This window comes from Carcharodon carcharias (genome assembly GCF_017639515.1).
Source record: "Carcharodon carcharias isolate sCarCar2 chromosome 37 unlocalized genomic scaffold, sCarCar2.pri SUPER_37_unloc_1, whole genome shotgun sequence".
Lineage (NCBI taxonomy): Eukaryota > Metazoa > Chordata > Chondrichthyes > Lamniformes > Lamnidae > Carcharodon > Carcharodon carcharias.
This window is the reverse complement of record NW_024470758.1, coordinates 4618723-4645631: the sequence shown is the minus strand read 5'-3', so window position 1 is coordinate 4645631 and position 26909 is coordinate 4618723. Positions and strand designations below refer to the sequence as shown.

Sequence of the window (26909 nt, the reverse complement as noted above, 5' to 3'; positions counted from 1 at the left end):
TGGTGCATCCTCCATGGCAATGCCTCTACCAGTCAGAGTCCACTTGCAACCAATCAGCACCCTCTTCTCATACAGTATAAATTGTTGTTTTCCCCTTTATCGGTATTCTTACGCAGTGTCATTCGACATGTCTCTTTTTTCAGCAGTACTCAAGTTCTGTACTACCAAATGACTATTTATAATTACTGCTTTACCTTCTAATGTACCTAGTTTTTGTGTGCGTGATAGTGTGGGGGAGTCATGTGAGTGTGTCATCATATTTCTGTTAATCTTCAAGGCAAATGTGTGAGAAATAAACTAACCTTCTTCATTTTTAAAATACTAAAGCTTGCTGCTAGGTTACTTAAATTGGCTCATTCACACCAAAGGTAAGAAAATACACCAATGTCCACCAATATCCATTACAAGCCTACCGACTCCCACAGCTACCTCAACTACAGCTCCTCGCACCCCGCTTCCTGTAAGGACTCCATCCCATTCTCTCAGTTCCTTCAACTCCGTAGCATCTGTTCTGATGATGCTACCTGCAAAAACAGATCCTCTGACATGTCCTCCTTCTTCCTTAACCGAGGTTTTCCACCCACGGTCATTGACAGGGCCCTCAACCATTTCCAGCCCATCTCCTGCGCATCCGCCCTCACACCTTCTCCTCCCTCCCAGAAACATGATAGGGTCCCCCTTGTCCTCACTTATCACCCCACCAGCCTCTGCATTCAAAGGATCATCCTCCGCCATTTCTGCCAACTCCAGCATGATGCCACCGCCAAACACATCTTATCTTCACCCCCCCACCCCCGGCGGCATTCCGCAGGGATCGTTCCCTCCGGGACACCCTGGTCCACTCTTCCATCACCCCCTACACCTCAACCCCCTCCCACGGCACCTTCCCATGCAACCGCAGAAGGTGCAACACCTACCCCTTTACTTTCCCCGGTCTCACTATCCAAGGGCCTAAACACTCCTTTCAAGTGAAGCAGCATTTCACTTGCACTTCCCTCAATTTAGTCTACTGCATTCACTGCTCCCAATGCGGTTTCCTCTACATTGGAGAGACCAAATGCAGACTGGGTGACCGTTTTGCAGAACACCTTCGGTCTGTCCACAAGCATTACCCAGGCCTCCCTGTCGCTTGCCATTTCAACACTCCACCCTGCTCTCATGCCCACATGTCTGTCTTTGGCCTGCTGCAATGTTCCAGTGAAGCTCAACGCAAACTGGAGGAACAGCACCTCATCTTCCAACTAGGCACTTTACAGCCTTCCGGACTGAATATTGAGTTCAACAATTTCAGATCATGAACTCCCTCCTCCATCCCCACCCCCTTTCCGATCCCCCTTTTTCCAATAATTTATATATATTTTTCTTTTCCCATCTATTTCCATTATTTTTAAATGTATTTCCATCCATTGTTTTATCTCTACCTTTTAGCCCATTTCGATCCCTTCCCCCCACCTCACCCCCTCTAGGGCTATCTGTACCTTGCTCGTCCTACTTTCTATCCTTAATGTCACCTATTAGCATATTCCTTAGATAATATCACCACCATCAACACATCTTTGTCCTTTTGTCTATGACATCTTTTGGCTATCTCCAACTATCACTGGCCCTCTATCCAGCTCTACCTGTCCCCCCTCCCCTTAAACCAGCTTATCTTTCAACTCTTTTCCATTTTTCCTTAGTTCTGTTGAAGAGTCATGCGGACTTGATACGTTAACTGTGTTCCTCTCCGTAGATGCTGTCAGACCTGCTGAGTTTTTCCAGGTATTTTTGTTTCCGTTTTGGATTTCCAGCATCCGCAGTTTTTTGCTTTTAGCTAAGAAAATACACAAATCCACGTACAAATATATTTGATCACGGGACATAAAAAGTCTATGACAATTGGGGGCTGTCATCCAGGATCAATCCAATGCAAATGAACCAAATCTGAAATTCAAAGGCATTGGGAGTAAAAGAGAAAAGTAACATAAAGCTATACTAAAGCTAAAATTATTGAAGGAAAACAAACAATTGTAGCAATAAGCTTTATGAGTACGAACGATAGAAAGTAAAATGGCCACCTTCAATGCAAACACATTTCTGCAAGAGGAGGACTTAATTTGGCAAGAATTAATGTCCCTAAACGTAGAACAGCTAAAAGATGTAGCTAAGCAGGTAGAACTTAAAGTATCCGATCAAACAAGAACATATGAAGTTCTAAAGTTGCTGGCTGAGCATTTGGAACTTACTCCAGAGTCGGAACAGGTGGAAGAAGCAGCAGCTGAACCAGTTTTCTCTCAATAAAAATTTGCCTGGAAGAATGGAGGTTGGAGTTTCAAGAGAAAGAGAGAGAAAGTGAAGCTCAAGGGATGGAGAGAGAGAAAAACGGGGAAGAGAGAGCAAGGGCAAGGCAAACCCAAGAGAAAGAGAGAGAAAGTGAAGCCCCAGGGGTAGCGAGAGAGAAACAAGGAAGAGAGAGCAAGGGTAAGGCAAGCCCACGAGAAAGAGAGAGAAAGTGAAGCCCCAGGGGTAGAGAGAGAGAAACAAGGAAGAGAGAGCAAGGGTAAGGCAAGCCCAAGAGAAAGAGAGAGCTTTCCAACTGCAAAAGCATGAGATGCAGATATAAACACAGAAAAATTGAGAAATGAGACAGTTTACAGCAGTTAGAGAGAACATATGTTTATCTAGTGGCAAATTAAGCTAAACCACATTCGTCACAGCCACAAAGAAAGGTCAAGTGCAGATGACACAGACTTAAACCCAAAACCCTCAAAGGATCAGGTTAGAAACTTAAATCTTTCCAGTCAAAAGCCCACAAAAGTTGAGCTGCAGAAGGTGAATCTGCACACCTCACAGGGTCTAAACCCAATACATCCCACGCCGTTACCCTAGAAATCCAAATCCTTAGTGACCTAGAACCTAAGTTTGTCAAGCTCCTGGATTGCAGATATGGCCATGAAATGGTTAGGTGCTTTGCAGATCTTACCCCCACCCCACCCTCGCAAGCAGTCAGTTCAAGCTGTATGCTAAAGACCTTCACATAGAAACTTGACACTGCTTTAACAGTCTGCATGAACTGGAACTGTTCTTAATTCCTAATTGCACTGAGCTACCTATTCCTAATGAAGTCACCAATCTTGAAATTTTGTTTATTGAAATTAATAAACAATTGCCCAATAAAACATAACTGGGGGAATTTTAAGAACTATGGAATGTAACAGGAAGCTGTTATTTCTTGAGATAACTTGAGTGTCTGAAAGTCAGTGTATGGAGAGTGAATGATTGCGTTTTACCTTTTGCTTCATGAGAAAACCATGTAAAAAAAAAATAAATGGGATTACATTCTTTTTCTGCAGGACTGAAATGCCTGAGTATATTATGAATCTTTAAGGGCATATTTGAAGACATATACCTCTGAAGGGGTCCATCTGTGTTATTATAATGAATGCCACCACAGTGTGGGGTTCAGTCAGTGTTGCTATGGTGAGTGTCACCATGGGAGGCCAGTCAGTGTTATTATGGTGAGTGTCACAGGGGAGGTCATTCAATGTTATTATGATGAGTGTCGCTAGGAGTGGTTGGTCAGTGTCACCATGGGAGGTCAGTCAGTGTTATGGTGAGTGTCACCAGGGGAGATTGGTCAGTGTTATTATGGTGAGTGTTGCCAGGGGAGGTCATTCAATGTTATTATGGTGAGTATCGCTAGGGGTGGTTGGTCAGTGTCACCATGGGAGGTCAGTCAGTGTTATGGTGAGTGTCACCGGGGAGGTTGGTCAGTGTTTTTTTGAAAAATATACTTTATTCATAAAATATCTGAAAGAACATTCTAAAACATTTACAAATTGCCATCACAAAAAGTACAATCAGATTCAACTTTTACACATGGATCATGAGGTACTTCAATACAATCAATGAATATTACAATCATTTCAATATGGTCATGACAGACAGACAGTGCAATGGAATTGGAGTTATCAACTTACACCATGTTGCACTCTGAGGTGCTTCAATACAATTATAATAAAATTAGTATTTGATGCATACATTCAATGTGAGCCCTACAGCTCGAGGGGTCTATACCTTTCCCAGTTCTTCGATGCGGTATGGCAGAAAGGTCTTAGACAGCGACCCTCCCCCATTGCACCATTGCGGCGGCTGCCCCAAGCTTTAGTGCATCCCTCAGCACGTAGTCCTGGACCTTGGAATGTGCCAGTCTGTAACAGTCGGTCGGGGGCAACTCTTTGCACCGGAAGATCAACGAGTTTCGGGCAGACCAAAGACCATCGAGTTGATGATCCTCCAGCTGCAGTTGATATTTGTCTCGGTGTGTGTTGTCAGTGTTACTGTATGGTGAGTGTTACCATGGGAGGTTGGTCAGTGTTGTTAATATGGTGAGTGTTGCCACGGGAGGTTGGTCAGTGTTGTTAGTATGGTGAGTGTTGCCAGGGGAGGTTGGTCAGTGTTGTTAGTATGGTGAGTGTCACCAGTGGAGGTTGGTCAGCGTGGTTAGTATGGTGAGTGTCGCCAGTGGAGGTTGGTTAATGTTATTCTGGTGAGTGTTGCCACGGGAGGTTGGTCAGTGTTGTTAGTATGGTGAGTGTCGCCAGGGGAAGTTGGTCAGTGTTGTTAGTATGGTGAGTGTCGCCAGGGGAAGTTGGTCAGTGTTGTTAGTATGATGAGTGTCGCCAGGGGAGGTTGGTCAGTGTTGTTAGTATGGTGAGTGTCGCCAAGGGAGGTTGGTCAGTGTTGTTAGTATGGTGAGTGTCGCCAGGGGAGTTTGATCAGTGCTGGTAATGATGACTGTACGAATAGGTTTGCAGGTGTTATTATTGTGTCGACATGGGAGGTCAGTCAGTGCTGTTGTCCTCGGCCGCGAGCTCTTTAAATCTCCGCCAATGAATGGGATATGTCAGGTGGTCGTGCGGCTGTACCGCCCTCTCTTGATTGACAGCATTTTTAACCAATGAATGCACAGCAGGCGCAGTACGTCCCGCCTCTTCTCCTATTGACAGCCGTCTCCACCAATGGTCTCTTGCGGTGTCCACGAGCGGCCAATACTGTTATGTTGAGAGGGCGGGTCGGCGCGCACGAGGAGAGGGACGGCTCAGGTCGGAGCGAGCGGCGGCTTCAGTGTCGGCGGCTGAGGTAAGCTGGAGGGCCGAGGCCCAGTACAGCTCGGGGCTCCGGGGAAAGCCTAGCCCGAGAGGGGCTCTTCAAACCGGAGCGGGAGTGTGTGTTGCAGGTTGGGGCGAAATTGAGAATCAGGGAAAGGGGGTGGGACAGGGGGCGGCGCTGCACCCAACACCAGCCCGGTCCCGGGATCCACTCCCCTGGCACCGCCAAGAAAGTTCCCGTGGAGTTAGGGGCACTGTCAGTGGCCGGTTCTCCCTCGGTGCAGCCGCGGGAGTCCTGATGTGGTCCTGGTGACAACCTCATGTGGTCCTGATGCAATTGTTATAAAAGCAAAATACGGCGGATGCTGGAAATCTGAAATAAAAACAGCTTTCCTAGTCTTTTCTGATGCAACCCTGATCTGGTGCTGGTGCAACCCTGATCTGGTTTTGGTGCAACCCTGATCTGGTCCTGACGCCATCCTGATCTGGTCCTGGTGCAACCCTGATCTGGTCCTGACGCCATCCTGATCTGGACCTGGTGCATCCCTGATCTGGTCCTGGTGCAACCCTGATCTGGTGCTGGTGCATCCCTGATCTGGTCCTGGTGCAACCCTGATCTGGTGCATCCCTGATCTGGTCCTGGTGCAACCCTGATCTGGTCCTGACGCCATCCTGATCTGGTCCTGGTGCAACCCTGATCTGGTCCTGGTGCATCCCTGATCTGGTCCTGGTGCAACCCTGATCTGGTGCTGGTGCATCCCTGATCTGGTCCTGGTGCAACCCTGATCTGGTGCATCCCTGATCTGGTCCTGGTGCGACCCTGATCTGGTCCTGACGCCATCCTGATCTGGTCCTGGTGCAACCCTGATCTGGTCCTGGTGCAACCCTGATCCGGTGCTGGTGCAACCCTGATCCGGTGCTGGTGCATCCCTGATCCGGTCCTGGCGCGACCCTGATCCGGTCCTGGCGCGACCCTGATCCGGTCCTGGCGCGACCCTGAGCCGGCCCGGGCGCGACCCTGAGCCGGCCCGGGCGCGACCCTGAGCCGGCCCGGGCGCGACCCTGAGCCGGCCCGGGCGCGACCCTGAGCCGGCCCGGGCGCGACCCTGAGCCGGCCCGGGCGCCAGCCTGAGCCGGCCCGGGCGCCAGCCTGAGCCGGCCCGGGCGCCAGCCTGAGCCGGCCCGGGCGCCAGCCTGAGCCGGCCCGGGCGCCAGCCTGAGCCGGCCCGGGCGCCAGCCTGAGCCGGCCCGGGCGCCAGCCTGAGCCGGCCCGGGCGCCAGCCTGAGCCGGCCCGGGCGCCAGCCTGAGCCGGCCCGGGCGCCAGCCTGAGCCGGCCCGGGCGCCAGCCTGATCTGGTCTTCTACAATCCTGATGCAGACCTGGACCGGTCTGGGTGTTGGTGCAAACTCAGTCTGGTCTTGGTGCAGTTCTGGTATTGGTGTAGACCCAGTCTGGTCTTGGTGCAGTCTAGGTCTAGTGCTGATGTAGTTCTGATCTTGTGTTAGTGCAGATCTGGTCTGAATCCTGCTGCAGTCCTACTCTGCTCCTGCTCCTGGTTCAGCCTAATCCTGGTGCAGATGTAATTTGGTCTTGGTCTTAGTGCTGGTACAGTCCTGCTACTGTCCAGGTGAAGATTTGATGGTTCCTTTCTGGTCGACTAACAGTTGATCATTCAGTTTAAGTGTCGTGTGAGGGGGCAGCAAAGGTTCCAAATTAAAGTACCACCTTTCCCAACTACCCTAGTGTTTTCAGGCTGCATGCGTGACGTCTAATATTGGAAGACCTGTAATTTTCTCCAGTTAAACTGAAACCAGTGTCTTCAGCCCTCACTGCAAACTCTATTTCCACACCACTAATTCTAACCCTGCCTGGCCACAGTCCGAGGCCGTACCAGATGGTTCACAGCCTTACTCCCCTATTTGACCCCGAGTTGAGTTTCTGTCCCCAAAGCTCTCCACCAGACTTCCCCCCACCCCCGTGTAATAACTGCCCAGCTCTGCCCCTGCATCGGCTGCTGCTGAAGCCCTCGTCTGTGCCTTTGTTACGTCCAGACATGATTATTGCATCGTCCTGCTGACTGGCTCTTATTTCCCACCCTCCATAAAGTTGAACTCGTCTAAAAACAGCCTCTCAGTGTCCTACCCCTCACCAGTCCCTGTTCACCCATCACTGCTGTACTCACCAACCCAAATTGAGTTCCCTTTGACCAACGGTTCACATTCAAAATTAGAATTGGTGTTTAAATCTCTTTATGTCACAGCACCTCCCTGTCTCTATAACCAGTTCTGGTGCTACAAAACTCCCTGAACTCTCCATGCTTTGAAACTTTGTGCATTCTTCCCTCTCTTCCCATTTTTGGAAGCCTTGTATTTGGCTACCAAGATCCCACTTCCTGGAATTCACTTCCTAAATCTTACAACTTATTCCTCTCGCCGAATCATCCCTCCTATCTGTTTATGCTCTGTTCCATACCGCGGCCCTGTGGGAGGTTTTTCCATGCGAAAGTTGTTGTGACACTTGCAATTCTTTGCACCGCCCTTGTCTGAGAAGCCGAACGACAGGACTCTTTCCTTGCAGGCTGAGACCTGGATTCAGTCTCGAAACACAAGCCTACATTTTATATAACCTCTTTCATGACCTCGAGATGCCCCAAAGTGATTTCCGGCCAATGAATTGTTCTGAAGCGTTGATACTGTTCTGTCGGTCATTTCAGCAGCTAGTTTGCCCCAGCAAAGCTCACAAACAACGGGTAAGACACATGCCGTGTTTAGAATCAATTTAGTCCCATAACCCAGCTTTCTGCCCATAACTCTGCAACTTAGTGCTCTTCAAGAACAGGCCTTTTGAAAATTCCTGTGGTAGCTGATTCCTGCAAACTTTAGGTACTGTGTTCCAGACCTTTAACAACCTTTCTTGACGAAGGCCAAGGGATAAATGTTGGTCAGGGCGCCAGGTTTGTACCCGGACTTGGCCTCATCATAAGCCAGCTCTTTATCAGCCTGTCAGCCTTGATTGTCTGCTTGAATCCTGACATGGGGTGTTTTAGTTTGTATCCGAGGTGAGGGTGATGCCAATGGGTTTTCCCAGAGGATGGATTACATGTGTGACAACGCATGTAAACTGACCCCGTGCTCTCATATGCCTATTGATCATAAAGACAGAATTGAGCAAGGTTCTATACTGCAGCAGTGGTGAAATGGAGTACTCCATCCAGTTGTCTGTTCTCGTGATAGGACTGAAGCTGTTCTTAGAAAATACAAAAGCATTTTTGTTTTGGAGCGGAGGGGGAGAGAGAGAGTGAGAAGTCCTGTGGAATCTGGTTGCAGTGAATTATTGTGAGGATAAAGAGGGGCAGCTAAAGTTGGATGTGTTTTCAATTTAATCTCCGGTTTCCTTGGTACACAATAATTAAGCGGCAACAAACTTAGAAGAAAGAGGGAGAGAGAGCAGTGAATATTGTTTGCACTGTGCAAGATGTGAGGAAGTTTCAATGCCTTAGCTTTGCTGAAATTGGTGAGAGAGTGAGGTTCGAGCCTGTGTTTCTACCCACTGACATGAGCACGTGACAGTGCCACAGGCTGGAGACTTGTTAAGATTTTGTGTTTCATGTATGATGACACCCAGACCAGCATTCTGCACTCTCTATTTAAATAATATTTTGTTTTCTGTTCATCCTTCCAAACTGGATAACCTTACATTTTCCCATATTCTATTCCATCTGCCAATTATTTCACCTACTCACTTAACCTCACCATATCCCTTTGCAGACTCTTTGTGTCCTCCTCACAGCTTCCTCAGGATGGTGTCCTAAGCACAGCCATCTTCGGCTGTTTCATCAATGACTTTCCCTCCATCATAAGGTCAGGAGTGGGGATGCTCCCTGATGATTGCACAATGTTCAGCAGCATTCCTGACTCCTCAGATACTGAAGCAGTCTGTGTCCATGTGCAGCAAGAACCTGGACAACATTCAGGTTTGGACTGACAAGTGGCAAGTAACATTCATGCCACACAAGTGCCAGGCAATGACCATCTCCAACAAGAGAGAACCTGGCCATCTCCCCTGGACATTCAGTGGTATTACCATTGCTGAATTCCCGCACTATCAACATCATAAGGGTCACCATTGACCAGAAATTGAACTGGGCTAACCATACAAATACTGTGGCTACAAAAGCTTGTCAGAGGCTAGGAATTCTGCATAGCGTAACTCACCTCCTGAGTCCCTAAAGCCTATCCATCATTGACAAGGCTCAAGTCTGGAGTGTGATAGAATACTCTCCAGTTGCCTGGATGAGTGCATCCCCAAAAACATTCTTGAAGCTCGGATCTCCAGGACAAAGCAGCCTGGTTGATTGGCATCCCATCCACCACAATACACAGTCACTCCCTCCACCACTGACTCAAAGTGGCAGCAAAGTGTAGCATCTACAAGATGGAGTGCAGAAGCTCACTAAGGCTCCTTCAACAGCACCTTTCAAACCTGCAATCTCTACCACCTAGAAAGACAAGGGCAGCAGATGAATAAGAACATCACCACCTGCAAGTTCCCCTCCAAGTCACACACACCCTGACTTGGAACTATATCGCTGTTCCTTCACTGTTGCTGGGTCAAAATCCTGGAACCCCCCTTCCTAACAGTACTGTGGCTGTACCTACAACCATTGGATGGCAGCGGTTAAAGAAGACAGCTCACCAGGACCTTCTCAAGGGCAATTAAGAATGGGCAATAAAAGCTGGGCTAGCCAGCGATCCTCATGTCCCATGAACAAATGTTAAAAAAAACTTTCCTACCTAACGTCAGCAAATTTGGCTACAATACAGTCAATCCCTTCATCCAAGTCATTAACATAAATTGTAAATAGTTGAATGAGGCCCCAGCAATGATCCCTGCGGCACTCTACCAGTTGCCTGAAAACGAACTACAGCCTCAACTTCACAACCGCAGGACTTCCCATAGCACTTAACAGCCGATGAAGTACTTTTGAAGTCAGTGCTGTACTGTTAGACACCTTGAAGCTAATCTGCACATAGCAAGTTCCCAGAATCAGCAATGTGATAATGACTGGATAATTAACTGGCATTGATTATGAGGGAAAATATTGGCCTAGGACACCAGGGAGAACACTTCTTTGAATAGTGTGATGGTTTCTTTTATGCCTACATGAGAGGCTGAAACTTCTCATTTTAAAGTTGACTGCACTGCTCCCTTAGTATTCCACTGAATATATTTGCGGTAATGGCAGTAGCCACTAATATTCTTTCCTCGATTTGGTTGAAACTGTCTCGCTCTGCCACATTCACTGCCCATCTTCCTGCTTCTTTGTACTGAAATCCTAAGCCCATGCACTGTCTCTTACTCCTATTCTGCTTTCCCAGGACATCAGCCTTGGTGACCTGTACTAAAGGCCTCATTAGGTTTCTGGAAAAGAATAAATCCCCTTGTTTGAATGCTGTGCATAGTGCTTTGAAAATCTCAGTCAGGTTCCCAAGTTCTGCCAGCGCAGAAGTTGCATTTCAAAGTCCAGCGATTTTGAAATGTGGCTGTGGATATCAGAAAATCTAGGGATTTAGGGGGAGTGGCATGAACCATGTAATCTGGAATTATATGGCTGTTATAAAATCCGGAAGCACTTTTTTCACACAATGGTTGATGGAAAGCTGTCGCTTTCGCTCTCCCAAGAGCTAGTGGTTGCTGAGACAATTGGAGCTTTCAAGACTGAGGTCAATAGATGAAAGGAAAGGGAGCAAAGACAGGTTGAGGTACAGATCAGCCTTAACCTGACTGAATGGTTTCAAAGTGATTTTGAAGGGAAAGTGGATGGGCACTTGAGGGGAATAAACTTGCTGGGCTACAGGGATCGAGCCTGGGGGATCCCTGATGGAATGGGACTGATTGGATTGCTCTACGGAGAGCTGGTGTAGCCTCATTCTGTGCCGCAATGACGCTCGTTTATGATGCTACAGCAGGCTGGAGGGACTGAATGGCCAGCTTCTATTCCTAGTAACAGGCTCGAGAACTGAATGGCCCACACCTCGGTCCTGTGTTCCCATCAGTCAGGATACAATTATGCTTTTATTTTTCAAATAAGGGATCATCTATAACTTTATGAAATAGTTATGCTTTTTAATAAGCCCTTTCGGCAGCACAGAATCGAAGGAAAAGTGTTCTTCTGATACTCAAATTGAAAGTTACCCATGGCTTTTAAGGATGCAGTGATACTGCGCCAAGTGAACTGAGAATTATTTGCTTCTATGATTTAGACTGGCTGTTCCAAATTCGTAGGTTTAAATGATTGTGAAGACTGTTGATATGAATTGTACACTGATGTGTAATTGAATGTGTCACAACTCATGGTAGGTAAATTTATGAGCACTGAAAAAATATTTCCTACATTATTCCCGAACGGACAATTAATTGTTTGAAAAGTTTCCCTTACATTTGGCACCAGGGACGAGGGACTTCACTTGTGTGGAAAGCAGAGAGAGATAGGGCAGGTTAAGGGGAAGTTTAATAGCAGTGCTCAAAATGGTGAAGGGTTTGGCTTGCATTTCCACCGGAAGACAGGCCAGTAACCAGAGGACAGAGATTCAAAATTGAAATCTAAATCCAGAGGAAAAGCATCAGGAGGATTATTTTATGTAACACGTTGCTACAATCTGGACTGCACTGCCTGCAGTGTGAAACATCAGGTGTCTTCGCACCTGGAGTACAGATCCCAGAGTGCACAGGGGTTTCTGCAATTTGAGTTGAAATGATTTTATGCTGCAATTATGATGGCAAGTAAAGAGTGCAAATTTGGGAGGATTCAGAGAAGGATAAATGGAGGCCCATTTGGTCCACTGTGCATGTGCTGGCTTTTTGAATCAGGTACCATTTCGTCCACTCCCCTGCCCTTTCACCGTAGAATTACGTATTTTTCCTTTTCAAGTATTTATCCAATTTGCTTTGAAAGTTACCATTGAATTTGCTTCCACTGCCCCTTCAGGTAGTGCATTCCAGATTATATCAACTCATTGAGTAAAAAAAAAAATTCTCCTCACTTTCCCTCCTCCGGATCTTGACCTTTCCTTCCTCTCTCCACAGATAATGCCTGACCTGATGAGTGTTTCTGACATGCTCTGTTTTTATGCCATACCTTGAGTTGTTCCCTGCAAAGCCTGACGTGTATTCATTCGTGTATAGGCAACAAAATCATAAGAAGCAGAAACAGGAATAGCCCATTTGAGACACACACACACACACACACACACACACACACACACACACACACACAGGTATTGCAGCTTTCCTCTCGGCTCTGTCAATGGGAAATGGTTTCATGTTGATTTGTCTGATGCCCTTGTCCTGTTGCTGTTGCAGATTTCTGACACCCACTATCAGCTATGAAATGGAGAATCTCTTCTTTATCTTCCACCTTAAATGTCTATGCTTCATTGGGCTGACTGATAAAACTCTGACTTTAGTTAAAGTAAAAGAAAGAACTGGCAATTCTACGGTAACTTTCAGAGCTTCAAGACATCCCAAAGAACCTGATGTGGAGCATTTTTCAGTGCTGGCATTGTTGTAAGATAGGAAATATGGTAGATGATTTGGGCCATATCAAGGTTCCACAAACTGCAATGTGATAATCTGCTTTAGTGATGTTGTTTGAAAGATAAATATTGGTCAGAATACTGGGGAAAACGCCCCTGCTCTTCCAGTACTGAAATGCCACCTTCTGCAACCATCTTGAGAGGCAGGCATGGCCTTGGATTATCGGCCTTATGAAAGATAAACACCATAATTGGCCTGTTTCTGTGTACTGATATGACTGACGACACTTCTTGCCCGTATGTTTATCCAGGAAATAGGAAGCATCCTAGAGTTCTCACATAGCGTAAGATATGCACTCAAGAGATTGGAGCTGCCCTGCCATTCCTCTATCTATTAGATAATGAACCTTGCTACTACTATTACTACTACTACAACAACTAAACACTAGCACTAATGAATGTTACGTTACTACTTACTGGCTTTATCTTTCACATAGGATTCTCTGTTCATCCATACTTTACACTGTCTTTCTTAGAATTGTCTTATTTTTTTGGGAAACAAAACAAGGAATATTTTCTCAGACTTTTTCTTCTTAAATTGCCATTGACACCTGTCTGCCAAATCATGCTGTCCTGTCCCTGTTCCTCTCACTGTTCATCCGTTTGGTTACTTTTACACCATTGGCAGATTTTGAATTCACCTTGTCCTAATCCTTCATAATTTTGAAGAGCATTGTCAGAATCACACAGTCTTAACAGCGCAGATGGAAGCCATTCAGATCATCAACACTGCACTGGCTTTCTGAAAGAGCATCCTGCCTTGTCCCACTCCCCTGCCTTATCTCTGTAACGCTGCACATTGTCTCTTTTCAGATAGCATTCCAGTTCCCTTTTGCATACCTCGATCGAACCTGCCTGCACCACCCTCTCAGGAAGTTCGTTCCAGATGTCAGCCCTTAACTTTCTTGCCTTCGGTTAGGGTTACAAACCCTCTCAGATTTGTCAGGGGTATTTCTGAGCTGAGCATTGATCTGCTGGGCACTGCTGCTAGCAGCTGGAGAAGTAAGTAATTTGTACTGTGGCTTCTGCCTTCATGGCTGCACAGTCCAGGGCTGCACACTTGCACTTTTCTTGGCAGAAACTCATCATCTCTTTACCCGTACTGGAATGGGATCTTCTGTATCCATCTGGGAGAGGCAGATGTGGCCTTCGATTATCGCCCTTTTGAAAGATAAACAGATATATATATATGGCTGACAGCACTTCTGCACATATGTTTATCCAGGACATGGGAAGCATCCTGGAGTTCCCACACAGCACAGGGTTTGGATGTGAGAGGTCAGAGCTGGCCTGCCATTCCTCTATCCAAGATGGCAAATCCTAAATCCACAGGAAATTGATGGAAGAACAGTCCTCGTGCCTAATTTAAGCAGGTAAAATGTGCAGTGAGAAGTGATAGGTGGCCCACATTGCATGATAGTACTTAATAGCTGTGTTAAGTTTCAACCATTAGGGTGGGAGAGAGAATGTCTTCCTTATTTTTGTTCTTCAGACCTCACCTTTTGTAGCCTGGAGTCCCACTTTGCCCTGACCTGTTGCAGTAAAACACCAATATAACTTAGCGGGGTAATGATTGTACTGTATGACAAAATTCTATGGCCGCCATTGAAGGAAGAGCAGGGGAGTTCTCCCTGGTGTCCTCGGCTCATATCCTACAACCAACATCACTAAAACAGATTATCTGGTCATTACTGCATTGCTGTTCATGGGAGCTTGCTGTGTGCAATTTGGCTGCTACGTTCCCTACATTACAATAGTGAAAACACTTCATAAAGTACTTTATTGGCTGTAGTGTTTCAGGATGTCCTGAGGTGGTGAAAGGCACTGTAGGAATGCAAGATCTTTCTTTTATTTGCAGACTGAGTTGACAGAATTTAATGGTGCAATAAGGTCTGGTGCGTTGTGCATGGCTATTGGCTTGCCATGATGTTAATGGCACTCCTACTGGACAGTTCAGTTATGTTTCGCTTGTTGAGGGATAGAGTGCCATTGTTCATTTTGTATTCATTTGGCATTTAGTATCGTGCAGTCTCTTTATAACATGCCTTGAAACAATGTGATCCTGCTTATATTGGCCGTTCCCCCAGAGTTCTAAAAACTCCTTTGTGCTTTATGTACATAGTTACTAGATTGCGCAAGAAATATTTGGGTAGGCAAACTGAGTCATGAGGAAGATCACAGTGGGGGAGAATTCTCGTGATCGTTATAAGTAAGGAGGGATGACATCTTAGAAGACTCCTCAGATGAAGCCATATGGATAGAATTGAAAAACAAAAAAGGAGCAATCACTTTGCTGGGAGTGTACTATAGGCCCCCAAACAGTCAGAGATAAATAAAAGAGCAGATATATAGGCAAATTTCAGAGAAGTGTAAAAATAATAGTGGGGGATTTCAACTTCCCCAGCATTAACCGGTTTAGTCATAGTGTGATAGGTTTTGAGGGAGCGGAATTCTTAAAATGCATCCAGGAGAGCTTTTTAAACCAGTACGTAGAAGGTCCTACGAGAGATGGCGGTCCTGGACTTAATTTTAGGGAATGAAGCTGGGCAAGTGGTAGAGGTATCAGTAAGGGGGCATTTTGCAGATAGTGATCATAACTCTGTTAGATTCAAGTTTGTTATGGAAAAGGACAAGGATGGGCCAGAAATCAGAGTTCTAAATTGGGAGAAGGCCGATTTTAATAAGATCAGACATGATTTAGCCAGAGTGGACTGGGAGCAGCTACTTTTAGGTAAATCTGCGTCAGAGCAGTGGGACTCATTCAAGAAGGAAATAGGGAAAATACAGGGCCAACATATTCCAGTAATGACAAAGGGTGGGACCAACAAGTACAGGGAACCCTGGATGTCGAGGGATATACAGGATTGGATAAAGAGAAGAAGGGAGGCTTATGGCAGATACCCAGCGCTCAAAACAGCAGAAGCCCTGAAGGAGTATGGCATGTGTAGGAGAGATCTTAAAAAGGAAATTCGGAGAGCAAAAAGGGGACATGAAAAAACATTGCTAGGTAAAATAAAGGAAAATCTAAAGTTATTTTACAAGTACATTAAGAGTAAGAGGACAACTAGGGAGGGAGTAGGCATAGGTAGGGTTCTAAATGAATACTTTGTGTCGGTGTTCACAAGTGAGAGGAATGACATGGTTATGGAAATCAGGCAGAAGGATTGTGATTATAATGAAAGAAATTAGCTTGGAAAGAGAGGAGGTTCTAAGTGGCCCGGATGAAATGTATGCCAGACTGTTGGGTGAGGCAAGGGAGGAGATAGCAGGGGCGCTGGCAATAATTTTCAATACCTAAATGGTCACAGGGGAGGTGCCAGAGGACCGGAGGACAGCCAATGTGGTACCATTATTTAAGAAGGGAGGAAGGTATAAACCAGGGGACTACAGGCCAGTCAGTCTAACCTCAGTGGCGGGGAAACTATTGGAAGCAGTTCTGAGGGACAGAATTAATCTACACTTGGAGAGGCCAGGATTAATCAAGGAAAGTCAGCATGGTTTTGTTGAGGGGAGGTCATATCTGACCAATTTGATTGACCAGGTGTGTAGATGAGGGCAATGCATTTGACGTAGTCTACTTGGACTTCAGCAAGGCTTTTGATAAGGTCCCACATGGGAGATTGATAATGAAGGTAAGAGCCCATGAGATCCAAGGCAATTTGGCAAATTGGATCCAGAATTGGCTGAGTGGCAAGAAGCAGAGGGTGATGGTCAAGGGGTGTTTTTGTGACTGGATGCCTGTGTCCAGTGGGGTTCCACAGGGATCGGTGTTGGGTCCCTTGCTGTTTGTGGTATATATAAACGATTTGGACTTGAATGTAGGAGCGTTAATCAGTAAATTTGCGGATGACACAAAAATTGGTGGGGTGGTAATTAATGAGGAGGATAGCCTTAGATTACAGTAAGATATAGATGGGCTGGTCAGATGGGCTGATCGGTGGCAAATGGAATTTAATCCAGATAAGTGTGGGGTGATGCCCTTGGGCAGGACAAGCAAGGCACAGGAATACATGATGAATGGTAGGACTCTGGGAAGTACCGAGGATCAGAGGGACCTTGGTGTGCATGTCCAGTGGTCCCTTAAGATAGCGGGACAGGTGGATAAGGTGGTTAAGAAGGCACATTGGATACTTATTAGTCGAGGCATAGAATATAAGAGCAAGGAGGTTATGCTGGAACTGTATAAAATTCTGGTTAGGCCACAGCTAGAGTATTGCGTGCAGTTCTGGCATCCGCATTATAGGATTGTAGTAGAGAGAGTGCAGAGGAGATTTACCAGGATGTTGCCTGGACTGGAGAGTTTTAGTTATGAGGAGAGATTGGATAGTCTGGGGCTATTTTCCTTGGAGCAGAGGAGATTGAGGGGGGACATGATTGAGGTGTATAAAATTATGAAGGGCAGAGATAGGGTAGACAGGAAGGAACTTTTCCCCTTGGTGGAGGGATCAATAACCAGGGGGCATAGATTTAAAGTAAGGGGCAGGAGGTTTAGAGGGGATGTGAGGAAGAATTTTTTCACCCAGAGGGTGGTGAGAATCTGGAACTCACTGCCTGAAAGGGTGGTAGAAGTAGAAACCCTCATAACATTTAAGAAATATTTGGATGTGCACTTGCAATGCCATGGCATACAAGGCTATGGGCCTAGTGTTGGAAAATGGGATTAGAATAGTTAGGTACTTGTTTGACTGGTGCAGACTTGATGGGCTGAAGGGCCTTTTTCTGTGCTGTAGACCTCTATGACTTTTAAGTAGCAAAATTCTAAATGGCTATATGAAAACTTCCATTGGTTTTTAAATAAAATTACTGCAGAACAAACATTTATCGAAGTACTAGCACTGATGGAAATGTGTGACCCTGTACTGGGGTAACAGGAAGTATAGTTTTGTGTACACGCGGTGATATATAGATCATAAACAGAGTGGTCCTGGAGGTAGTTGTTCCACTCCTATTAGCCACTTGGTGAAGGAAAGATCCAACGCCAGCCTTTACTTTGAATAGATTTATTGACGGAGTGAAACATTACAGGTATACATGTCCTGACTCCACTCAATCCCTTGTGTCAACGTGTCTCTTTATATGTACTCGAGTAACCATCCAATCAGTGCCCTCTGCCTATATGTACTTAACTTCAATTGACACAATTAACAATAGGCATATGACCAGATTTTCCTTTCCCTTTCCTTTGTCGACCTCTCCATCCTTGAATCTCCCTCCCCCCCAACCCCTTAAATATTTTGGATCCCAAATCCGTGCCTATCTCCATGTTTGAATCCTTCCAATTAGGCTTCTGCTCCTGCCACAGTATTGAAACAGCTCTCACCAAAGTCACAAATGACATCCTGTGTGATTGTGGCAAAGGTAAACTTTCGTCCCTCGTCCTTGACCTGGCTGCAGCCCTTGCTGTGGTTGATTGCACTATCCTCCTCCAGCGCCTCTGAACCATTGTCCAGCTGAGTGGGGCTGCGCTCGCGTGATTCCATCCTTATCTAATTGTACCCAGAATATCACCTTTCTTTTCCTTTATTGCGGATGTGAGTGTCTCTGGCAAGGCCAGCATTTGTTGCCCATGAACTGAGTGGCTTGCTAGGCCATTTCAGAGGGGTAGTTAAGGCTTAACCACATTGCTGGAGTCACATGTAGGCCAGACTAGTTGCCGTGGTCACCATTACTGAGGCAAGCTTTCAATTCCAGATTTCTCAATTGAATTCAGATTCCACCAGCTGTTGTGGTGAGATTTGAACCCATGTCCCCAGAGCATTAACATGGATTACTAGTCCAGCGATATTACCACTTCACCACTGTCTCCCCTGCAATGGCTTCTCTTGCTGCTTCCACACCATTACCTCCGATGTCCTCCAAGGATCTCTCCTTGGCTCCACCCTGTTTCTCATCTACGTGCTGCCCATCAATAACATCGTCCATAAACACAGCATCAGTTTCTTTTTAATGTACATTTCTATTCCCCCTTTTTACTTCCAAAATCAATTACTTCATAATTTTCTACATTGAATTCCATTTTTCCAGCCTGTTTGTATCCTCCAGTTTTTCATAACCTTGTCCCGCTTTGCCACAACCTGATTTTGATAGCGTTTCCTCAATATATAAATCCGGATATTTAAACAGTGTTTGAGAATCGTTCAGCACCAACACTGGATCATCATTTAGCATTTCTTTCTGATCCAAGACACATCTTATGCCCCACTTCGTAGCTTTGTGCTGTCCAAACATATCGCTACCCATGGACCTGTATCCTTAGCCATCATCGCTTTAATACGCATTATCAAAATCGTTTTGAAATATAAATATAATTTTGAAATACAAAGCACAATCTGTCCTTTACCATCTCTTCTGTTTCTTCAAGGAATTCTTTACAGTTGTTCAGATACTTTTAAAATTCTTTGTTCACTGGCCCCGATTAACTCATGCTTTTCCAAGGCGGTAGCATAGAGGTATTGTCATTGAGCTAGTATTCCAGAGACCCAGGTTTAAATCGCATCACGGCAGATAGTGAAATTTGAATTCACTAAAAGTCTGGAATTTGAAGTCTGGTGATCACCATGAAACCATTGACGATTGTCATTTAAAAAAACCCATCTGGTTCACTAATGTCCCTTTCGGGAAGGAAATCTGCCGTCCTTACCCGGTCTGGCCTACATGTGACTCCAGACCCACAGCAATGTGGTTGACTCTTAAATGCCCTCTGAACAGGGGCAAAATTGGGATGGGCAATAAATGTGGAGAAAGAAACAGAGTTAATGTTTTGAGTTTGTTTGACCCTACGGAGGGTCATACGGACTCAACGTTAGCCCTGTTTCTCTCTCCACAGATGCTGCCAGACCTGCTAAGTTTTTCCAGAATTTTCTGTTTTTGTTTCAGATTTCCAGCATCCACAGTATTTTGCTTTTACTATACGGCCAGTAAATGCTGGCCTAGCCAGTGATGCCCACATCCCATGGACAAATAGAAAAGAAGTTTCATTCAGCAATAAACCTTGCATTCATGTAATGCTCTTATTGTCGTGAAGCGTCCTAAAGTGTCACTGTGGCTAAAGCAGAGATACCAGGAATGGTGACCAAAAGCTTGGTCAAAGGTAGGTTTCAAGGAGCATCTTAAAGGCGGAGAGAAGGAGGTGGAATGGGTTAGGAAGGGAATTCCAGAACTTAGGACCTAGGCAGTTGAAAGTGGAGCTGCCAGTGGTGGAGTGTACAAGGGGCAGGATTTAGGGGAATGCAGAGATCTTGGAGGGTTGTAGGAGGCTCCAGGGACTATAGGCTCTAATAGTTTAGCAACAACTGACGTCTCATTTCTCTGTTTTGGTCCTGTCTTCATTTCAAAGAGGAGCATGTAATTTTCCACATCTTCAGGTGGTGAGGAGCCCCCAGTTAGATTACCACAGCTGCAAACTTGCACCTGTGGGAAAGACATGCTTGATTTTATTTGTGACTTAAAACATTGCTGAGTCATCATTTCAGGTTTAATTGGTATGCAGGAACAGTTGAGGAAGAGGTGAAAGTTCTTGAAGTTCCATGGAACCTACAACACAGAAACGCTATTCCTCCTGACTGGCCGATGTTGATGTTAAACCCTCCACATGAACATCCACCCACATTAATTCATCTAACTTTATGTCTTGCAGTATCATAATGCTTTACAGCACAGAAGGGGTCCATTCAACCCATTGTGCCTGTGCCTCTTTGAAATGACCACCTAATTTAGTCCTACATCCCAGCTTACTCCCCCATAACCCTGCAAATTAGTCCTGCGCATCCGTTTGAAAGTTCTTCTAAGTCTGATTCACTCAGCCTTTTCCAGGTGGTGCTTTGCAGATCTTAACAACCTTAAAGAAAATAAAAACCTCCTGATTTCTTGCTTACCCCTTTTGCCAGTTGTTTTAAATCTATTATCTCTAGTTACTGACCCACTTGGCCAGAGGAAACAGTTTCTCCCTCCTTGCTCAATTAAAGCCCCTCGTAATTTTCAGTGTCCCCTTAACCTTCCCTGCTCTAAGGAGAAGAATCACAGCGTCTCCGCTAACCTCCCCATAATGGAAGTCCCTCGTCCCTGGTAAATCACCTCTACACCCAGGCCAAGTACTTTACCTCCTTCCTATAGTGCAGTGCTCAGAATTGGACATACAACCTGGGGGGGAGGCAGTGGCATCGTGGTAATGTCACTGGATTAATAATCCAGAGGACCAAGTTAATGCTCTGGGGAACATGGGTTCAAATCCCAACATGGTAGCAGCTGTGGAATTTAAATTCAATAAATAAATCTGGATTTGAAAGCTAGTTGTCAGTGATGGTAACCATGAAACTATCAAGTGTCGTAAAAACCCATTTGGTTCACTAATGTACTTTAGGGAAGGAAATCTGCCATCCTTACCTGGTCTGGCCTACATGTGACTCCAGACCCATGTGGTTGATTCTTAACTGTCCTGAGCAAGCCACTCAGTTCAAGAGCAAATAGGGATGGGCAATAAATTCCAGCCTTGCCAGTGATGCCCATGTCCCATGAAAGAATAAAGAAAGAAAAGCTGAGGCTTAACAAATGATTTGTAACAGTTTACATAATTTCCTTGTTCTCTGCATTCTGTGCCCCTATTTATAGGGCTAAGTAAACCATGCACTCCCTTAACTTCCATATTAACTTGCTCTGCCACTGTCCATTCCTTTCTCTCTCATGTGTTTATCTTGCTTTCCTGAAGTCTTGGCTTCATTCAGGAAACAAACAGGACATCTTTCCCAGGACATATTATGTAATCTTCTGGACAAACAGATACTGGGAAATTGGCTGCAAGTTCCATTCTTAGAGCAGAGGGACGTGAGCTGATGATTGGACTGCATGATGACTGCTGCCCCCGAGCAGTTGGTTAGGATGAAGTAGAAGTCTTAGTGGACTGTCAGTGTTCTGTGGAAGAGAGCAGATATTACAGGTAACCAGTTAATAGCCAGCAGCTCACTGAATTTGAGTGGCATTGGTCTTTGATGCTGTAAACTGATTTGAGAGCCAGCTGGTTTTTGTCAGCTCTGACCCTTTTTAGCAGGACTAATTCCCTTGGCTTTTTATTATGCGTATGGCTGAGGAAGCAGTTATAGTTCGATGTCAAGTTTAACAAACCATTCAACGGCCTCAGCTGACGTACAGTAAATGGTTGTGATGCCATCAGGAATAGATCAGTCAGGGCAGGAGCTCAGTATGGTCTGACTTGGATGGCCACGGTCACAATTTGAGCTGTTCCTCATGTTCCACTTGTGAAGCAAGTGGCCATTTCTTCCCTGACTCGTCCTCAAGCGGTCGAGGGCTGTCCAGGTTTTTTGTGGAACGTTGAAACCTGACTTCACCACTCAGGTCAGTTCCCAGGTTGTGGTTGGTGATGTTTTGCAGTCAACCAGGAGGTGATCCATCGACAGGGGGGCTGTCATCAGTTTGTAGGGTGCGCAGTGTGTTCCAGTAGACACTACAGGATTTAAGACGGACGTGGGTTTTTTCTGAGGTCCCATGTCAATGGAAGTGCTTCGTTATCCATCAGCAGCTGGTGCTCTTTGAGGAGGATATTTTCTTCATGGACATCAGGAGGTTCAGTATGTGCTAACACAGGAAACCACTCGAACTGCGTTGGCCTCAACATCACCAAAGTAATCCCTTGTCTTCCCAGAGGTGGATATCTATCATGTTTGTGTGGTGCCTCCTGAACCAGGTTGAGCAGTAGCACTCTGCTGTTGGATAGACCAGGATGAGTGAAGCAGTACATTACAGTGTTTTGGCTCTGCTGCCCCAGGTGGTACCTGCCAGTTTCTGTTTGAGACTCACTCTTGTCTTGACCTTGCCACATGTTCTGCAAGTGTTGCCGGCAGATCAATATATGGTCAAGAGTGATGCCGAGTTATTTTGGCTTTGGGTTGTGGGTGAGTGGTTGGCCACAGAACTGGACATGACATTCATCCCTGACCTTGGAGTTGTTCAGTTGGAAGACTGAAATGGTGGCCTCGGCAGTGTTTTCTGAAGTAGGCTTCTAGAGAACATAGATCTTCCTTTGCTGCCATCAGTGAAGTTTACTGCTGAAAAAAGAGACATGCTTTTCGTCTTGCACTCATCAGGACAGGTTTGCAAGAAAATCAAATCTCAAAGGGAACATCAATTTATATTGCATGAGAAGTGGGTGCTGATTGGCTGACAAGTTCCCTAGTGCATTCTCCATGGCAATGCCTTGACCAATCAGAGTCTACTTACCAACCAATCAGCACTCTCTTCTCATGCAGTATAAATTATTGTTCCCTTTGAGATTTGGTATTCTGGCAAATCTGCCCTGGTGAATACAAGACGAAAAGCTTCAGCAGCATGTCTCGTTTTTCAGCAAAGAAGTGTTGGTTGTGTTCCGGCCAAGGGCAAGAATAATAGAGTGGAAAAGGCCTTCTATATTGGTGGAAGGGAAATGAAAGGCCAGTACCTCCAAATGCTGCCCTGATACCAAGTCTGGACTAAACATGCCTTGCTGTTTATAGGTACATGAGTAGAGTGGTTATGTTGCTGGACTAGCAATCCAGAGGCCTGGAATAATGAACCAGAGACATGAGTTTAAATTCCACCATGGCAGATATGGAATTTGAATCCAGTTAGTGAAATAAATCAGGCATAAAAAAGCTACTATCAGTAATGGTGCCTACGGACTTACTGGAATGCAAACAGCACCCACATTTTGGCTGAATGGCCTCCTGTGCTGTAACAATTCTGTGATTCTGTGAAATAGCAACTAATTAGTTGGGCCTTCATAGCCTCTCGAAGGTAGTGTGACTGATGTTGATGAACTGCTATCTTTAGTTTTTGGCCTCTTAACTTTTCCATGCACTGGTCCTTGAATAAGAGATAGTTTTTGTTGGTGCTAGGTTCATGGAAGACCAGAACCACAGACTTGTTAAGCCCAGAAGGAGACTATTCGGCCCATCTGAGCATTTCACCTAGTGCCATTCTTCTGCCTTCAGATTGTTTCTTTTCAAATAATCATCTAATTCTCTCTTAAATGCCTTGATTGAACCTGCCTCCGCAAACACCAAGACAGGAATAGGAGGAGACCATTCCGCCACTTAATTAGATCATGGCTGATCGAACTCCATGGACTTAATTAGATCATGGCTGATCGAATTCCATGGGCTTGCCTTTGCTTCATGTCCCTTAAAGCAACAGCAATCTTGCCAATCTCAGTTGGAATATTCAATTCCAAAAACCTCTGTTTTTTGGGGAGAGAGTTCCAGATTTGATGTAGTTTATATGGATTTCAGCAAAGCCTTTGACAAGGTCCCACATGGGAGACTTATAAAGATCAGCCAAAATCTTACTGAATGGCGGAGCAGGCTCAAGGGGCTTAACCGTGTTCTCAACCTGTCCTGCCACCTTCAGTGATTTATGCACATAGGCAACAGAGGGACCTGAGTGTATATGTGGAAGCAGAGCCTTTGAATATTTTTAAGGCTGACCAAGATAGATACTTGATTAACAAGGGGATGAAAGGTTATCAGGGGTAGGCAGGCATGTGGGGTTGAGATTACATTCAGATCAGCCAAAATCTTACTGAATGGCGGAGCAGGCTCGAGGGGCTGAGTGGCCTCCTCCTGCTCCTAATTTTTAAAGTTCATATGTAAGCTGGAATTTCCTCCCTAAACTGCTTCTCGTTTTAGGTCTCTCTTTCAAACCTAACTCTTTGATCAAACTTTTGGATGCACGCTCACTTGTCCTATTATCTCCTTATGTGGCTCAGTGTTGATATTTGCTTCAATAGAGTAACTAAGTACAAACTATTTTCAGTGGTAGAAGGCTCAGTAACTAGAGAAAGCAGATTTAAGGTGATTGGCAAAAGAATCAGAGGGGACATGCGGAAACATTTTTTTGCAAGGTGTGGTCTGGAATTTTGGTGTGGTCTGGAATGTGTAGTTTGAGAGGATGATGGAAGCAGATTCAATAGTAACATTCGAAAGAGAATTCACAAAGTACTTGAGGGAAAAAATAATGGCAGGGCATTGGAGAAAGCGGGGTGTGAAATTAATTAAATAGCTCTACTAAAGAGCTGGCACGATGGGCTGAATGGCCTCTGTGACCTGTAACACTCCGGTGAGGTGCATCAGGGAATTTTTGCTTTGTTAAAAGTGCTATATAAATGCAAGTCTTTTTTGGATCGGAATTGCATGGCTTAGCTCGAATTGAATTTCCCCTCCCACAGACTTTTTGGAAAGCTGAAACTTTCTTTTGGACATTTTTCTGTGAATGAGGTTGGGATTTAATTCCTTAATTCCAGGACAAAGTTAAAGTTAGAGAAGCCATTGCCAAACTAAATCTTCGACAAGCATTACTTCATTTCTATCACAGAGCTAGTCCTATCTTGTAAACCAGATCATTTGACAACTGGCTTGGGAACATCTGTGGTGCGTTATTTTAGAATCATAGAGCCATACAGCACAGGGGGAAAACTCTCCGCTGGTTGGAGCCATACCTATCACAAAGGAAGATGGTTGTGGTTGTTGGAGCTCAATCATCTCAGCCCCAGGGCATCACTGCAGGAGTTCCTCAGGGTAGTGTCCTAGCCTCAACCATCTTTAGCTGCTTCATCAATGATCTTTCTTCCATCATAAGGCCAGAAGTGGGGATGTTCGCTGATGATTATACAATGTTCAACAACATTTCAGACACTGAACCAGCCTGTGTCTGTATGTAGCAACACCTGGACAACATTCAGGCTTTGGGCTGATAAGTGGCAAGTAACATTTATGCCACACAAGTGCCAGCAATGACCATTTCCAACAAGAGAGAATCAAACCAACCCCCCTTGACATTCAAAGGCGTGCCATCAGTTAATCCTCTCTATCAACATCTTGGTGGGGGGTGTTACCATTGACCAGAAACGGAACTGGACCAGCCATATAAATACTGTGGCTACAAGAGCAGGTCAGAGGTTGGGAATTCTGCAGCGAATAACCTCACCTCCTGACTCTTCAAAGCCTGTCCACCATCTACAAGGCACAAGTCAGGAGTGTGATGGAATACTCTCCACTTGCCTGGATGAGTCCAGTTTGAACAACACTCAAGAAGCCGGACACCATCCAGGACAAAGCAGCCTGCTTGATTGGCACTCCTTTCACAAATATTCACTCCCTCCAATACCAATGCACAATGTCAGCAGTGTATACCGTCTACAAGATGCACTGTAGCAACTCACCAAGGCTTCTTTGTCAGCACCTTCCAAACCTGCGACCTCTACCACCTAAAAGGACAAGGGCAGCAGGTGCATGGGAACACCACCTGGGAGCTCTCCTTAAAGCCACACACCATCCTGACTTGGAAATATATCGCCGTTCCTTCACTGTCACTGGGTCAAAATCCTGGAACTCCCTCCCTAACAGCAATGTGGGTGTACCTACACCACATGGACTGCAGCGGTTCAAGAAAGCAGCTCACCACCGCCTTCTCAAGGTGGTGAAGTCTGCATGCCATGAAAGAATAGAAACAGTAGGAGGCCACTCGGCTCATTGTGCCTGAGCCAGATAAGGTTTTTATTCTTCAGTTGGTAATGAGAGCATCACTGACAAGGCTGGCATTTATTGTCCATCCTTCAGTGCCTTTGCGAAGGTGGTGGTGAGCAGCCACCTTCACCTGCGGCAGTCCTTATGGTGTAGGTAGACCCGTAGTGCTGTTGGGGAGATCTAGGATCTTGCCCCACTGACGTTGAGGGAACGAGGGTACAGCGATGCACGTCAGAGTCAGATCGGTGTGTGATTTTGCGGGCGGGGGGGAGCTTTGAGGTAGTGATGTTCCCATGTGTCTGCTGCTCTTGTGTTTCCTGGAGGTAAATGTGTGGTAATGACGAAGAAGCACTGGCGCATTCCTGCAGCGCATGTTGTAGACACTGCAGCCATGTTGTGCTGGTGGTGGATGGGATGCCAGTCAGATGGGCTGCTTTGTTCTAAATGGTATTAAGCTTCTTGAGTGTTGTTGGAGCTGCACTCATCCAGGCAAGTGGGGAGAATTGTACCTTGGACAGGCGGTCTTGGGACACAGTGAGTAGTGCCTCTGCCTCTGGGTCCAAATCCCACCCCAGGAGTTGATGACCGAGGAGATGCATTCATAATACAGCCAACTGGGTCGAATATCAAACTGCAGAATCTTCCCAGCACACAACCTGCCAGTGGCAGGTGGTAAGGGGGGGAGAGATTCTTGGTCAGCATGTGATGGCAGGAA

The 26909-nt window shown here is 45.7% G+C and overlaps 1 protein-coding gene across 2 annotated transcripts in view; it reads left to right on the top strand.

Annotated features, from left to right (window-relative positions):
- Positions 1 to 5058: 5058 nt before the first annotated feature.
- LOC121274602 (pyruvate carboxylase, mitochondrial-like) overlaps positions 5059 to 26909 on the top strand; it is a 1197472-nt gene continuing 1175621 nt past the window's right edge. Inside the window, exon 1 of one of the 2 annotated variants that reach the window (XM_041181940.1) lies at positions 5059 to 5121. The gene's annotated coding sequence lies outside the window, so the exon portion shown is untranslated. Of the gene's footprint in view, positions 5122 to 13966; positions 14060 to 26909 lie in introns of those variants that run through there. The other variant, XM_041181941.1, reaches the window with a different exon arrangement.